We start from the raw sequence: 15,119 nt of genomic DNA on the forward strand, positions 1-15,119 counted from the left end.
CATGGACACGGGATTTTACCCAGCTTCAGGCTCTCTCAAAGAAATAATACCCTACATGCTACTTTTGATTATATTCATATGAGGGGTAGTACAGAGTACATGTATCTAACACGAGATTGTGGTAATGAATATGTGATTGTCCATTAACTAGCCTGGCCTCGGTTTATATAACACACCGGAGGCCTAGGGTTTAGGAGAGTCCTCGTCTTGGGCGCCAAGTCTTGTGGAGTCTTCCTTGTATGCGGCAGGGGTTGTCCGAACTGGCCCATGATTGAGCCGCAATGGGGGTCCTCGGCCCGATCCAGCTGGTCGGGGGACGACATGGTGGGTACCCCCTAGTCCAGGACATCGTCACTCCTTAACGGGTTTTGCCTTTGGGTCGACTCACAAACGGTGCTCAGCTAGTCCCCTGGGTACACCTGGCATGTCAGATGACTTCCATGCAAAGATGTCCTAGTTCTCACGGAGGAACTGGATGAGCGCTTCTTCCTATTTGCTGTCGAGTGTCGTTGAGATATGGGGTTGGAGCATCATTGGGGTCGGTCGGGTGAATGTGGACTCGCTTGGTCTCATCGGCCGACTGAAATGCGGACTCCGAGGCAGGCCTCTTGGCACGCAGCAAATCACTCGGATCTGCAGTCTTCTGGTACTCTTGAAACTCCACTGCTGCCATCTGCTTATCTGGTATCTTAGCACCGTCCTGAAGACAATCTTCTGCTCTCTGTTGGTTACCGGCCAGACATATTCATCTTGAGGTACACATAACACGGTCGTGCCATGAAGCTAGCATAGGCAGGTCTTCCCAAAATGGCATGATAGGCACTTTCAAAATCCACTACCTCAAACGTCAACTTTTCCTTGCAGTAATTCTTCTCATCGTCGAAAACCACGTCAAGAGTGATCTGACCGAGTGAGTCGGCATTCTTTCCTGGGATGACTCCATGGAATCGCATGTTGCTCTCGCTGAGCTTGGACATTCGAATGCCCATCCCTTTGAGGGCCTCAGGGTACAAGATATTCAGACCACTGCACCATCCATCAAAACCTTGGTCAGTCTGGTGCCCCCAACGACTAGGTCGACCACCAACGCTTGCTGCCCAGGGTTAGCAACGCGTGGCGGGTGGTTAGACTGGTCGAATGTAGTAGGGGGTTTTGACACTTCAAATACTTTGGTGTTGCTGGAGCAACCATGTTCACCTCTCTGTTAATAACTTCTAATCGACTTTTGCTTTCGAGATCAGCAAAAATCTCCAAGGTGGCATTAACATTGGGGTAACCACCATCATCATCTTTGTCTTCCTCCTTATCGGACTCTTTGTCCTTTTCACTGGGTTGGCTTTCTCGGAAGCTCTAGATTAGGAGTCGAAATTGTCGAGTCATATGCTTGGGGAGAATCAGGTTCCCCTTCTCATCCTTTTTGGTGTGTATATGACATGGCAAATCCATCACATCATTTCCTACTTGATCCTTCACTTTCTTAGGGATCCAAGGCCCTTTGGGCTTCCCCTTGAACTTTCCTTGGTTCAACACTTCTGCCTCGGCAGGGCCTGCTGCCTCAGCCCTTCGCTTGTGCTTCTGACTAGAATTTCCTCCTCCGGTGTCTTGGGAGACTAGTCTGCTCTTGCCACTCCGGAGTCAGTTCTCTTCTTTGTTGTTAGCGTACTTAGTGGCAATCCCCACTGTGTTCGGTCCGACCGAACTTTAGATTGAGCTCTCTGTAGGGAACAACTTCTTTAAAGGCACAAACTGCTTGCTGATTAGATACATTCTCCACTGTGTGATGCAAAGTGATCCATCTCTGGATATAGTCCCTCAAGGTCTCGTTCTGTTTCTGCACACAATGCTGCAATTCTGGCAAACCAGTAGGTCTCTTGCAGGTGCCCTCAAATGTTCTGGTAAACACTCGGGCCAACTCATCCCAACTCAAAATGCTTCCAAGGGCCAACTGATTCAGCCAGGCCCTGGAAGAACCTTCAAGCATAAGAGGGAGGTGCTTCATGGCCACCTCATCACTGCCGCCACTAATGTGCACAGCCACTCGGTAGTCTTCGAGCCAAGTGTCGGGCTTTGATTCTCCTGCGAACTTACTAACGTCAGTCGCCAATCTGAAGTTGTGAGGGATCTCAGCGGCTCTGATGGCTCTTCCAAAACACTCAGGGCCAGAAATGTGGACCCGGCTTCCACTGGGCCTGTCTCTATCCAGCCCTTCTTTGTATGCTCTGTTCTAGTTGACCAAACCCTAAACAAGGACTGACCTTGCATCGAAGCTAGGCTCTCTTGGGTCGACTGGAACTCCATGGTCATTTCCATACGGATGCCTATCATCATACCGCCGGGACGCATATGACCCATCCCTCGGAAGGGGCGAAGGTGCTCGACGGTGGTTGTCGCGGGTGTACTCACGATCATACTCTCCATGAGCTCTTCCTAGGTGTCGATCTCGACAGTGATCATGATTTTCACGTCGCAAAGGCAACCCAGGACTGTGTGCCGACTGAACGGTGTCTGCCCTTACTAATCTGTTGTGGATCATGTTCCGTGACTGAGAAATGGCGGAGTTCAGGTCTCCTGCTGCTCGGAGCAGCGTTCTAATCTATTCCAAACCTCTTCCAGCTTTTGAACGGGACGGCTGAATAGACTCTGCGATACGTGCAGCAGCTGCAAGATTCTAGATCAGAGTGCGGAATACCTGAGTTTCCGGTGGAAACAACTGTCATGGACATTGACTAGATTCGGGGATCAGTCGACGGGCACGCTCGTTGAGACAATGCTGGAGATTCTCCAAACGAGTGCGCTCAGCCAGCGTGGCCAGGCGCACTGCCTCCAAGGCCCGACCCTTAGCGGTCTCCCCTATGATGGGGGTCGGGAGGGCCTCCACGTTGCGGCGGTGCAGCTCCTCCCTCTGATACGAGTTGAGAGGTTGGGGCTAATACTCCTCATGGCCGAATGACGGGCCATCGCCGCCACCATCGCTGCCGCTGTGACGGAAACCAGGTGGGCTGCGATGGGAGTCGACCATAAGGATTTCTACCGCGGGGTCACAGCTCCCGCTCTTGGAAAATGTGTCTGCTAAGTCAGTCGACAAGTCGACTGGACTGCAGTGAAATACGTCGGGCTCAATTGCCGTGACTTGGGGAGTGACTGAGGGAGTCCGGGATTAAGGGGTCCTCGGACAGCCGGACTATATGCGTATGCTGGACTATTGGGCTATGATGATACAAGATAGAAGACTACGTCCCGTGTCCGGATGGGACTCTCCTTTGCGTGGAAAGCAAGCTTGGTGATTCGGATGTAAAGATTCCTTTCTCTGTAACCGACTCTGTATAACCATAGCCCCTTCCGATGTCTATATAAAGTGGAGGGTTTAGTCCGTAGGACGAGAACAATCATAATCATACGCTAGCTTCTAGGGTTTAGCCTCTACGATCTTGTGGTAGATCAACTCTTGTAATACTCATATCATCAAGATCAATCAAGCAGGAAGTAGGGTATTACCTCCATCGAGAGGGCCCGAACCTGGGTAAACATTGTGTCCCCCGCCTCCTGTTACCATTAGCCTTAGACGCACAGTTCGGGACTCCCTACCCGAGATCCGCCGGTTTTGACACCGACATTGGTGCTTTCATTGAGAGTTCCACTGTGACGTCGATGATAGGGTTGATTGCTCGCCTTGTTATCAAGGACAACATCACCTCCGGGGGAGCTCTGGCCTCAGGCCAAACCCTCCGGCTGGGCGGCTTCATCTTGACCGCCCGTTCGGCCGTCAGGCCGACCATGACTTATCAGGTCATCAAAAATCGTCTCCGCGTCGGCTAAGAATACGCCGAGCAGATGGATCCAACGGAGTTATCTTCTCTAAACGGGCTCCTGGATCGCATCGCCGCTCTGGGAGTCGCTTTGGACTACGATCGGATTGGGATTAAACCCGATCAGAGAGAGATTGAATCTCCGCCGATCACCCATCAGATAGCGGTGGTGGAGGAGCGATGTAACAACTCTTCCCCCATATTGAGGATGAAATATGTCCGGGTTTCCGAGCTCACCAAGCCGGATACATGCCCGCGGGAAGACATGCCCCGAACTCCAAACTTAGAATCGGATTGTGGGCCAGAAAAATTGGTTCACATCCCGGAGTCTGAACTATTAAGCTCGGAAACTCCTCAAGCTCTGGGTCACGAATCGGATCTGGGTCCGGACTTAAATCCACCCACCCACCCAAACTCAGGCGATCTTTCCCACATCAGACAACAGTTCCAAGAGATGGTACATCACTTTTGGGCCAGATTCCTCATTGTCAAGGACAAGGTTAAAGACCGCTGCGATGAAGACGCAATCTCATTATTCTGCAGAAATTGCACGGACAAGGGACTCCTTAACGCCATAAATCGCCGTCACATAACACGCTTCGATGACTTGGTGATCATAGTATAGAAGTACTGCACGATGGAAAGCGCATGGAAAACTCAGGCAACCTTTTGGGATCCACTGGCTCTCGCTAAACCCCTCGTCCGAGCAAAAAGGGTGTACCCTCGTAGGTCGCCCGATCCAATCACGAAGAAATCAAATCCCACTATAGGGCGCACAACCGTTTTGGAGTGATGGCTCGATAGGCCATGCAAAATGCACACCACACCGGATACCATACTAACACACAGCCTTAGAGCATGTTGGATACTTTGGCAGGTGGCCAAGAGCGGCGAGGATCTCCTCATAAAAAACACTGCAGAGCAACATCCCACAGAACACAATGCTATAGTATTGACAGACTTTGAGACTTTCGCCTCAGGTAATAGGCGCAAGAGAGCACTCTGCTGCCTCACTGAAGTCTGCCAAGTCGCACCGATAAACCCCTGGAACGACACGGCCATAACTTTCAGTGCCAGTGACGAACCGCAATTCAAGACAGTCCGGGCACCAGCCGCTTTGGTCATCATTCCAATCATGGACGGCTTCCGTCTTACCAAAGTGCTCATGGACGGTGGTAGCGGACTAAACCTCATTTACGAGGAAACCTCAACAAAATGGAAATAGACAGGAGCCGCATTGAACAAAGCAGCACAACCTTTAGAGGAATTATTCCCAGCTAGGAGGCACGATGTGCGGGAAAAATCACACTCGATGTGGTATTCGGCACGCCGGAGAATTATCAATCCGAAGAGATAACATTTCAGGTGGCCCCTTTCACCAGTGGATATCACGCCTTGTTAGGGCGGGATGCGTTTGCGAGCTTCCAAGCTATACCCCATTACGGGTACATGAAGCTCAAGATGCCTGGGCCTAATGGAATTATCACCCTTGCTAGTGATCCGGACACAGCACTCCGCGCCGAAAATAAAACAGCCGCCTTGGCCCTCAAAGCATTGTCTGAAGCCCTCGCGACCGAAGAATTAACTGCATTTCGCTCCATAGTGGATAGAGACGACGTGATACTCGATAAGCGATCCAAGTCCACCTCCTTCAAACCAGTGGACGAAATAGTTAAATTCCAAGTCCACCCAGCGGAATCCTCGAAGACAGCATCCATCGGGGCACAGCTGGATCCCACAATTGATGTTGCACTGTGGGCGTTTCTACGCGAGAATTGGGATATTTTCGCCTGGCACCCTTCTGATATGCCGGGGATCCCACGCAAGCTGGCCGAACACAGCCTCAACATACTGAAGGGATACAAGCCGGTCAAGCAAACACTATGGCGCTTTTCAGAACCCAAACGACAAGCTATGGGAGAGGAACTAGCCAAGTTACTCGAGGCCGGATTCATCAGAGAAATAAAACACCCGGATTGGCTAGCAAACTTGGTGATGGTACCAAAGAAGGATAAATCCTGGCTCCTATGTGTCGATTTCAAAGACCTCAACAAGGCCTGCCCTAAGGATCCCTTCACTCTCCCACGCATCGATCAGATTATCCATGCCACCGCAGGACACGACTCACTGTGTTTCCTCGACGCATACTCCGGATACCATCAAATCAAGATGGCGGAGTCCGATCAAGCCGCAACGGCATTTATAACCCCATACGGCCTTTCTGCCTCAACACTATGCCTTTCGGGCTCAAAAATGCTGGTGCCACCTACCAACGCATGATTCAAACATGCCTAGAGAAACAAATTGGCAAAATAGTTGAAACATATGTTGACGACATAGTCATCAAGACTAGACATGCCGAGTCTTTAATAGACGATCTAAGTCTTGCGTTCCATAACCTCCAAACATATGGCATTAAGCTCAATCCGGAAAAATGTGTTTTCAACATTCCCGCCGGAAAGCTGCTGGGATTCATTGTTTCCAATAGTGGAATTGAAGCAAACCCATCTAAAATACGAGCTTTGTCACAGTTGGCTACCCCAATAGATCTCAAACAAATCCAGAAACTAACTGGATGCGTGGCAGCTTTAAGCCGCTTTATCTCCAGATTGGGAGAAAAGACATTGCCACTTTATCGCCTACTTTGATGAACCGAACACTTCGAGTGGACTGACGCGACAACGGTCGAACTGGAGGAAAAAAAGGCTCTTTTAGCAAGCAACCCAATCCTGGCCGCGCCGAACGTCGGTGAACCCATGTTGTTATACATAGCCGCAACAAACCAAGTTGTGAGTGCGGTGCTCGTCGTCGAACGAGAGGAGGACGGACACAAATTGCCGGTTTAGAAGCTGGTATACTACGTATCCATTGTTCTCACACCATGCAAATCCCGGTACCCACATTATCAAAAAATAGCATACGCGGTCTTCATGGCATTCCGGAAATTATGACACTACTTTCAAGAGTGTTCAATCACGGTGGCCTCCGAAGTACCACTTAATGACACAATAAACAACCGTGATGCCACGGGCCGGATTGCCAAGTGGGCCATCGAGCTCCTCCCATTCGACATCACATATAAACCACGGCGAGCCATTAAATCCCAAGTATTGGCTGATTTCGTCGCTGAATGGACAGAGGCCGAACTCCCTAAAGAGTACGGCGCATACTCCAACTAGATCATGCACTCCGACGACTCTAAAATACTGGCAGGTCTAGGGGTGGGTGTTGTCTTAACATCCCCCACGGGAGATACAGTCCAATACGTACTCCAAATATTATACACAGACTCCAACAATACAGCCGAATACGATGCTCTGTTGTATGGTCTTCGAATGGCCGTCTCCATGGGCATTCAGCGCCTAGAAGTGCGTGGGGATTCAAACCTCACAATATCTCAAATAAATGGAGACTTCGATGCCAAACATCCGAAAATGGCGGCCTATCGTAATGCCGTCCTTAAGATGTCAGCTCAGTTCGAGGGGCTCGAATTTCATCACGTGGCTCGAGAAAGCAATCAAGCGGAGGATGTCCTTGGCCGCATCGGTGCTAAGCGCGACCCCGTCCCACCTAACATCTTTCTGGAAAGGCTTTTCAAGCCATCCGTGGTGTGGGAAGGAGAGACCGGCAACATCAGTCTGGATCTGACCACAACCCCAGATTCCGAACACACTGACATAATCGGGGACTCTCCCACCGAAATAACACCTTCGACCCATCTCATCATGGTTGTTATCGCCCCATGGACTGAACCCTTCTTGGCCTACCTTAACAAGCATGAACTCCCCGAGGACCAAAATGAGGCACGCTGCATTGTGCCGCGCTCTAAAGCCTACAAGGTCCATGAGGGAGAGCTTTATAAGAAAAGCGCTGCCGGGGTACTTCAAAGATGTATCTCCGAGGAGGAAGGGCGGCAGCTATTGGCTGAAATTCATGCCGGCCTCGGCGGTCACCACACCGCAGCTCGGGCCCTTGTAAGCAAGGCCTTCCGTACAGGTTTCTACTGGCCGACAACCCGAGCAGTCACAGAAGACCTAGTCCAACATTGCGTCGGATGCCATGTTTTCGCCAACCAAAGCCATATGCCACCCACCGCCCTACAAACAATCCCCATAACTTGGCCTTTTGCAGTCTGAGGGCTTGATATGGTTGGACCCCTTAAAGGAGGAAGCCATAAGAAAAAATACTTGTTGGTCATGGTGGATAAATTCACCAAATGGATAGAAGCCAAACCAGTTAAAACGTCCGAATTCGGACCCGTGATAGAATTCATATCAGGCGTGGTACACCGTTATGGTGTCCCCCACAGCATCATTACAAACAATGGCTCCAATTTCATAGCCGATGAGGTGAAAACTTGGTGCGGTAACATGGGCAGTAAGCTTGATTATGCCTCCGTCTATCACCCTCAAACAAACGGTCAAGCCGAACAAGCTAATGGTCTTATTATGAGCGGCATCAAACCTAGACTAGGTCAATCCTTAAAAGAATTAGACACGCATTGGGTTGAGGAGCTTGACTCCGTACTCTGGGGGCTGCAGACCACGCCAAATCGCACTACCGGATACACACCCTTCTTCATGGTGTACGACGCAGAGGTTGTGCTGCCCTGCGATATTATTCATGACTCACCTCGAGTGCGCATGTACGAAGAGAGAGAGAGAGGCCGAGCTCGATCGGCAGGACAGTTTAGATGCCCTGGAAGAGGAGCGCGATGTCACAAAAGCCCGTTCCACATTCTATTAACAACAGGCTCGCAGATATCAAAGCAGAGAAGTACGGGCCAAGACTTATAATATTGGCGAACTCGTTCTACGTCTACCGGAGAAGAAAAAGGACAAACTCAAGCCCAAGTGGGAGGGTCCCTTCATTATTGACAAAGTTCTCACCGGAGGAGCGTACCGACTGCGGGATGCATCCGACAATCGCCTCAAGCCGAACCCATGGAACGCAGCTAGACTCCAAAGATTCTACGCCTAGCATTGAACTCCCTGTTCGTCTCCTTCCCTCTGTTGCTTTTCATTTACTTTTTAGCCCTCTTCTCGCCTTTCCTTTAGAAAAGCTCTAAAGCTTTATTGTGGCTAGATTACACACTTGTAACGCACTAATCTTCAAGTATGTGCGCTCATGATACCTGGGGGCTTCTTATACTGAAGCTTAATATAACTATCCTTCGGGCATCAAGCCCACTGCATATGCGTCCTTTTTCCATATGCACCTTTTCTTCGCCATTATATGCATCGATATGACTTAAGTTTTGGCCAAGCTGGGTTGCATGGATCCTGTGCTTATGCCCTACGTTCCCGTTAATTCGGTTAGGGCACAAAGGGAGCACCTCTGTGATTGTTACTGTCGGGTACTCCGGACGTGTACCTCAGACTGGGTGAAGCCGAAAGCTAGCATTCTTAAGGGAATACTAGTTGACCCGTTGCGCCAAATGGCGCAGAGACCCGCTAATGCCATGTTGTCGATGAAAATTGTTTCATTTTGCAAGAACCTATTCAATATTGGTAGTATAAAGCTCATGTGTTAAACCATGTTATATTGAAAATATGGTTATCACGGTGCGAAATTCCAAGTTTGAAAAAAAAATATTTCTATAACATGTACAAACCAGCTAAGGAAGCATTGTTTTAGTTGAAAATATGGTTATAATGATTAGATATCTGAGTTTGAAAAAAAAACATATCGAAAAGCAAAATCATGATTTAGTTGGTTTAGTTGTGAGCAAGCACGTATGGTAACAAATTTAACTCCTCTTAATAAAAAAAGAAGAGACTTGCTGTCTACAGTAAGATGTATAATAAATTTACCCCTTGCGCCACAGGTCTCATTTGAAACAAAGAGTTATTCGACAATAAATGCTTGACAAATTGGCAATAATTATATCCTTTTAATAATGAAAATTGAAAGAAACATAGCTTCAAACTATGTAATAGAGTTTTCAAAATGTAGGCATTCTCCCTATATAATTTTGCTATGTAAGTTGGAACTTAGGAATCCATGTCCCGGTTTATCCTTGATTCACTGTTGGTAACTCTCCCCTCTCACTCTGGATCCATAGCATTTTGCCCTTTACAGCCCCTTTATAGTCTTGACTGGTTTTCAGTGTCACGCTGGGAACATGGGAACACCATTCCTGCTCAAATAATAGCAAGCTATAGATATCGAGCAATAATATAGTGTGAATAAGTAAACATGGAAATCTAACAGTAAGACTAATGGAACACAACGTATACCTCCTGCAATTTCTTCCATCTTCCTTTCAATTCTACGAGAAAAGGTTGCAACATGAGGAATAGCCTGCAGAAATAGATAGTATCGAATACTGCACAAGTCAATAAAATGTTACTGCTAGCCATAGTGCATACATTCTATCTCTTATTGTACTTTGTGCAACCTACTACGACTCAGAGAACATACATGACATATCCTGGTAATGCCACAATTGTTGTTAGCGACTTTACTAGTAAATCAATTCAGTTTACGTGCAACTAATAAAAATTTCTAGGGAAATATTGTAGTGATATCATGGTGCCGCAAGCATAGAAGTTGTTACAGAGCGGAAATAAGAGTCTAGATTTTCAGTACTGAAGTTTTCTGGCCTAGCATTGCAGAAAGCTAAAGTTTATTAAGAGCATTATCTGCCAACACACAGAAGGAACCCAAAAGCTGCAAACCGTGATACGCCTAAAAAATTACAGCATATTATTAGCTGAAAGATCAAGATGTTGTGTGATATGTGACATAATACTCATTGTATGCTGTACATGAGGAGGTTTGTGAGCAAATTGACACACTGTTAAATGAGTCATAGGACAGTACCAGATAGAACATTCGATCCTTCAAAATGTATTCAATAAACTGAAAGAGAAATGCGTCATGTTACAGGTCTAGGAAAGTACAGTTGGAAGCAAACTTGATATAGCTTTGTAAAGTTGAAAGTATAAAACTTCACACAAGGTAAAGCAAGTCAAATCAGAGGGGAAAGGAGGGCAGCAACATGCACCTGGAGCAAGAGGGGGCACAATCTCGTGTTGTGGATTTCTGAAATACAGAACACTTTTATATCAACTAAAACAGGTTCAGGAGATGAACAATCAGATAGAGCAGCTCAAATGCATTAATAACTTCCCTTCAGCCTTGCAGACAACACTGCAAGAAGAGGCTTCGTAACTCAACCACATCATCTATACAAAGGGCAAAAAGAAAAGGAAAGTGAATTGTGTGTATGCGTACACTGGAAGACACTGCAGACCAGTTCCTAATGCTTCTCTGGGTCTTACAACCATCGATTAATCCGTGAGCAGGAGAACGGAGAAAAACAAAGTGCAGATCTTAGTCTCTAAAGCATTTCATCAATCATGTAAAGATCTAAAGATGAAGTTGTTCTGGATTTGGGTTGGGAAATTGGCCGAGCAATTATGACCAGGCTGCACCAATAAGTCCTTGCCAACATGTAAATTATCCAGTCAACAGAAATGGTATACCTTCGTAAATAACCTGTCCTATTTAAACAAAGTGAGATCGAAAGGTAAAGTGAGATGGCAAGGTCTTCAGAAACATCCAGCCGACAGTCTCAAATTGGAGGCTTGAATTAAAAAAGGATCTTCAACTACTTCAACACAAGATCAAAGACAAGCATTCGACCTCGTTCAAGTAGGCTGTCAGATCAATTTTTAAATGATTGTCATGTTGCCCAGAACTAAAATTGGATAAGGGCTCTGCCCCATTAGCTTAGATCTTTTTTCTTTTGTTTCTATGTTCTCCTTTCCCTTTGTAACATACTGTTTTTTAATGAAAATATACCATAGAACTATTGTTCTACAGTTTGATGTTCAAAAAAGTGAAATTACCTAAAGGGCTATGTCCATCTTCTTTAGTCCTATTGACACTGAGCGGAAATAACGGAAAACTCACAAACATGACAAAAAATAGATCTTCTTCAGTCCTATTCATAAGGTTCATATGTACCAATGCATGGTTTTTGTATATAAATAGAAAATTTGAAGGCACATGTTCTAGTTTTCTTTATTTACTGGAACACCATAGAGATCACATGCCCATAATTTGTCGTGCAAGATTCTGCAAATTAATAGCTAGAGCGACATTTCACTACAACTATTAGTGGATAATGTATTTTACTAAAGTAGTACTATTATAGTCTCTCTATTGTATCTCAAGAATTAACTGGATGTTTGTACAACAAATACTATTCATGAACAATTGTCACATGCAATTCTTATTACATCCGGTCCTTCATCCAGCGCAGCAAGATGGATCCATATCCATAATTGGTGTTCTAATGAACTGCGGTTTCTTTCAAAAAATTAGTCTGAGAATTGGACAAATATGCTTCTGTGTACAACAAAAAGAGTGAGCTCGGGGGGCATCGAGTTACCACGACCTCCAAAACAGGTATAACAATCGAAACAAGCGGACAAATCCTGCTCACACACATACACGAAATATAAGCAGCACGAGAAAGAACAACACACAATGCCCGACCATATCTGGAACATATAAACGATCAGCACGACATACAGATATTTAAAAGGTCACCAAGGCAAACAGCATGATACAGAAGATACTGAAAGTAAAATAAGCACACATGTAGTAGAAAGGAAAGAAGAAAACCTTGATGAGTCGAACGACGCAGCGACAGAAGAGATCGTACAACCTGCGAAATACACACACAAAAACGGTCAGAGCACAATGACACACAGGCATGCAATGAACACTCACCAGTCACAGAAGCAACATAGCGGCCTATTTACCCGAGGCACCAAGCAGAAGCACATTGGGTAAGAGCAGGACAGACGAGAAGAAGAAGCGCCAGCGACAGGAGAAGTAGGCTAAACCGTAGAACATGCGTTAGCACACATGCATTTCATCAAACATTCTATAGGCAAGCACAAGAGGAGTGGACTAACCTCAATGAGAAGGAGAGACAAACCCAAGGCTCGACGCAAGCGACAACAGGAAACCGTACCAAACTGTGCATGAACGAAAGAAAGGCAAACATGTGAAATTAGCACGACGAATCCAAAGCAGTGGCGAAGAACATGTGAACCAGAGAAGGACAAACCTCAACCAGCGGCAACCATCGAGCAGAGGAGGCCCATGGGAACAGAGCATGGGGCTACCCCATCTCAGCCACCATGCAGCACGGCGAGGCAAAATATCCCAGTCCATCTCTCCTTTCCCGTCACAGTTTCATTCATCTTCCAGATGACTAACACGATTAGCACATCAACCAAGAAAATAAGAGGAATGATGAACATCACATGGAAAAAACAAGAATGATGAACATCACCTCAACAAGAGACGAGGTAGATCGATTGGGCTATTTGTCCTCAGCCGCAAGCGGCGTGGTCGGAGGGCGATTCTTCTCCTCTTCCATCTCGTTCTCCTCCCGGCCAGCGGCGACGGCCTAGAGATCCTTGTCGACTGCGTGAATGGCGTGGCACAGCTCATCCTGGCGGGAGGCGGCGGGGCCAAGGCCGCCGGCGACCGCCTGGACGAGGCCCTCGGCTCGGTCGCAGGACTCGCTAAAGGCGTGGAGGCAGCGGTTGAGATCCGTGAGCGCCACCATGCACCCGGGCTTGCGGACGGTAGCGGTCGCGGCATCGACCAGTGCGTCATAGGCGCCAGTCCATCTCTCTCTCCAACTGCAGATGGAGGTGAGGCCGCATGATGCATTGGTCAGCCAGGCCCCACAAGCACATGCATTGGGCAGCTGCAGTCCATCCTCTCTCTCTCCAAAGTCCAAATGCAGGCGAGAGGCAACACCGCACATGGGAAAGGCGTACACACGCACTAAAAAGGAGTAGCAGCCGACGTGCGGGACCAGATCAGTGGCGGCCCTCCCGTCATCATGCTAGTACAAACGCATGTGCATAATCCGGGTGCACATGCGTCGATCCATGCCTCTGAAGCTGACGGAGGACACAGTAACTCCCCATGACGCATGACGCGGGAAGCGCTTTAGGAGCGCCGCGCGAGGAGCCACTGACTATAGCTGGCCAAACGGGCCGTGCTAACTGGGCCGGCCCGGTAGCACGCAGGAATGGCACGGCCCAGGCACAGCATGGCCCGGGCTAAATGGGCCAGGCACGGCACGCGGCACGCCATGGGCCATGCCTGGGCCTGGAGGCTGGGCACGCGGGCCGGCACGGCACGGCCCGTTTAATTTTTTTTGAAATATCTAAATAAATATGTCATATATAAATACCTAGTACTCTAATATGTTCAATAATTTTATAGTGCATGCGTACATTTGTAGTGCTCTAATATACTTCTTTCTATTTCTTTTAATCTTTTAGTATTTCTAGAGCATAGCTTCTACTCTTTTACTTCTTTGGGATGAAAGGTTTTAATGAGCCAAGCAATAAAAAAACTCTAAATTTATTCCACATAATACTCTACTTTTTTTGCAATTTTCTACTTTTTTAGCATTTTTTGGACATTTTTTCGCTGTACAAAAAAGAAAAAGGCGCCAGGCGGGCCAGCGTGCCAGAACGGGCCGGCGTGCCTGGGCGTGCCGCGTGCCGGCCCAGCTAGGCTGCGCGACGTGCCTGGGCCGTGACCGACGCCGGTGGGCCGGCACGGCATGGCCCGGCTAGTAGTCGTGCCGTCGCGGGCCGTGCCGTGCCAGGCACGTTTAACGCGGGCCGGGCCGTGCCGGCCCGTTTGGCCAGCTATACCACTGACCAAGGTAACCAGGAAATACGTGTACACGAGAAAAACACACCATGAAGCTGACGCATAGGACCATGCGGTAGGCAGGCCCACCTGCAGCCGCAACACCAGCCAGCGAGCGGAAACGCGGGGAGCAGCGCATAACCCGCGTCTGCACAGCACCCATGATGCGGGCCTCGCGTGCACGCGGCGCGGCAGGACAGGCTGCCCCGCGCACTGATACGTCTCCAACGTATCTACTTTTCCAAACACTTTTGCCCTTGTTTTGGACTCTAACTTGCATGATTTGAATGAAACTAACCTGGACTGACGCTGTTTTCAGCAGAACTGCCATGATGTTGTTTTATGTGTAGAAAAGAAAAGTTCTCGGAATGTCCTGAAAATCCACGGAGCGACTTTTTGGAAAATATAAAAAATACTGGCAAAAGAATCAAGACCAGGGGGCCCACACCCTGTCCACGAGACAGGGGGCGCGCCCCCTCCCCCTGGGCGCACCCCCTATCTCGTGGGCCCCCTGGACCTCCACGACCTCAACTCCAACTCCATATATTCACGTTCGGGGAGAAAAAAAATCAGAGAGAAAGTTTCATCGCGTTTTACGACACGGAGCCG

This window comes from Triticum aestivum, chromosome 1B (genome assembly GCF_018294505.1).
Source record: "Triticum aestivum cultivar Chinese Spring chromosome 1B, IWGSC CS RefSeq v2.1, whole genome shotgun sequence".
NCBI classification, from domain to species: Eukaryota; Viridiplantae; Streptophyta; class Magnoliopsida; order Poales; family Poaceae; genus Triticum; species Triticum aestivum.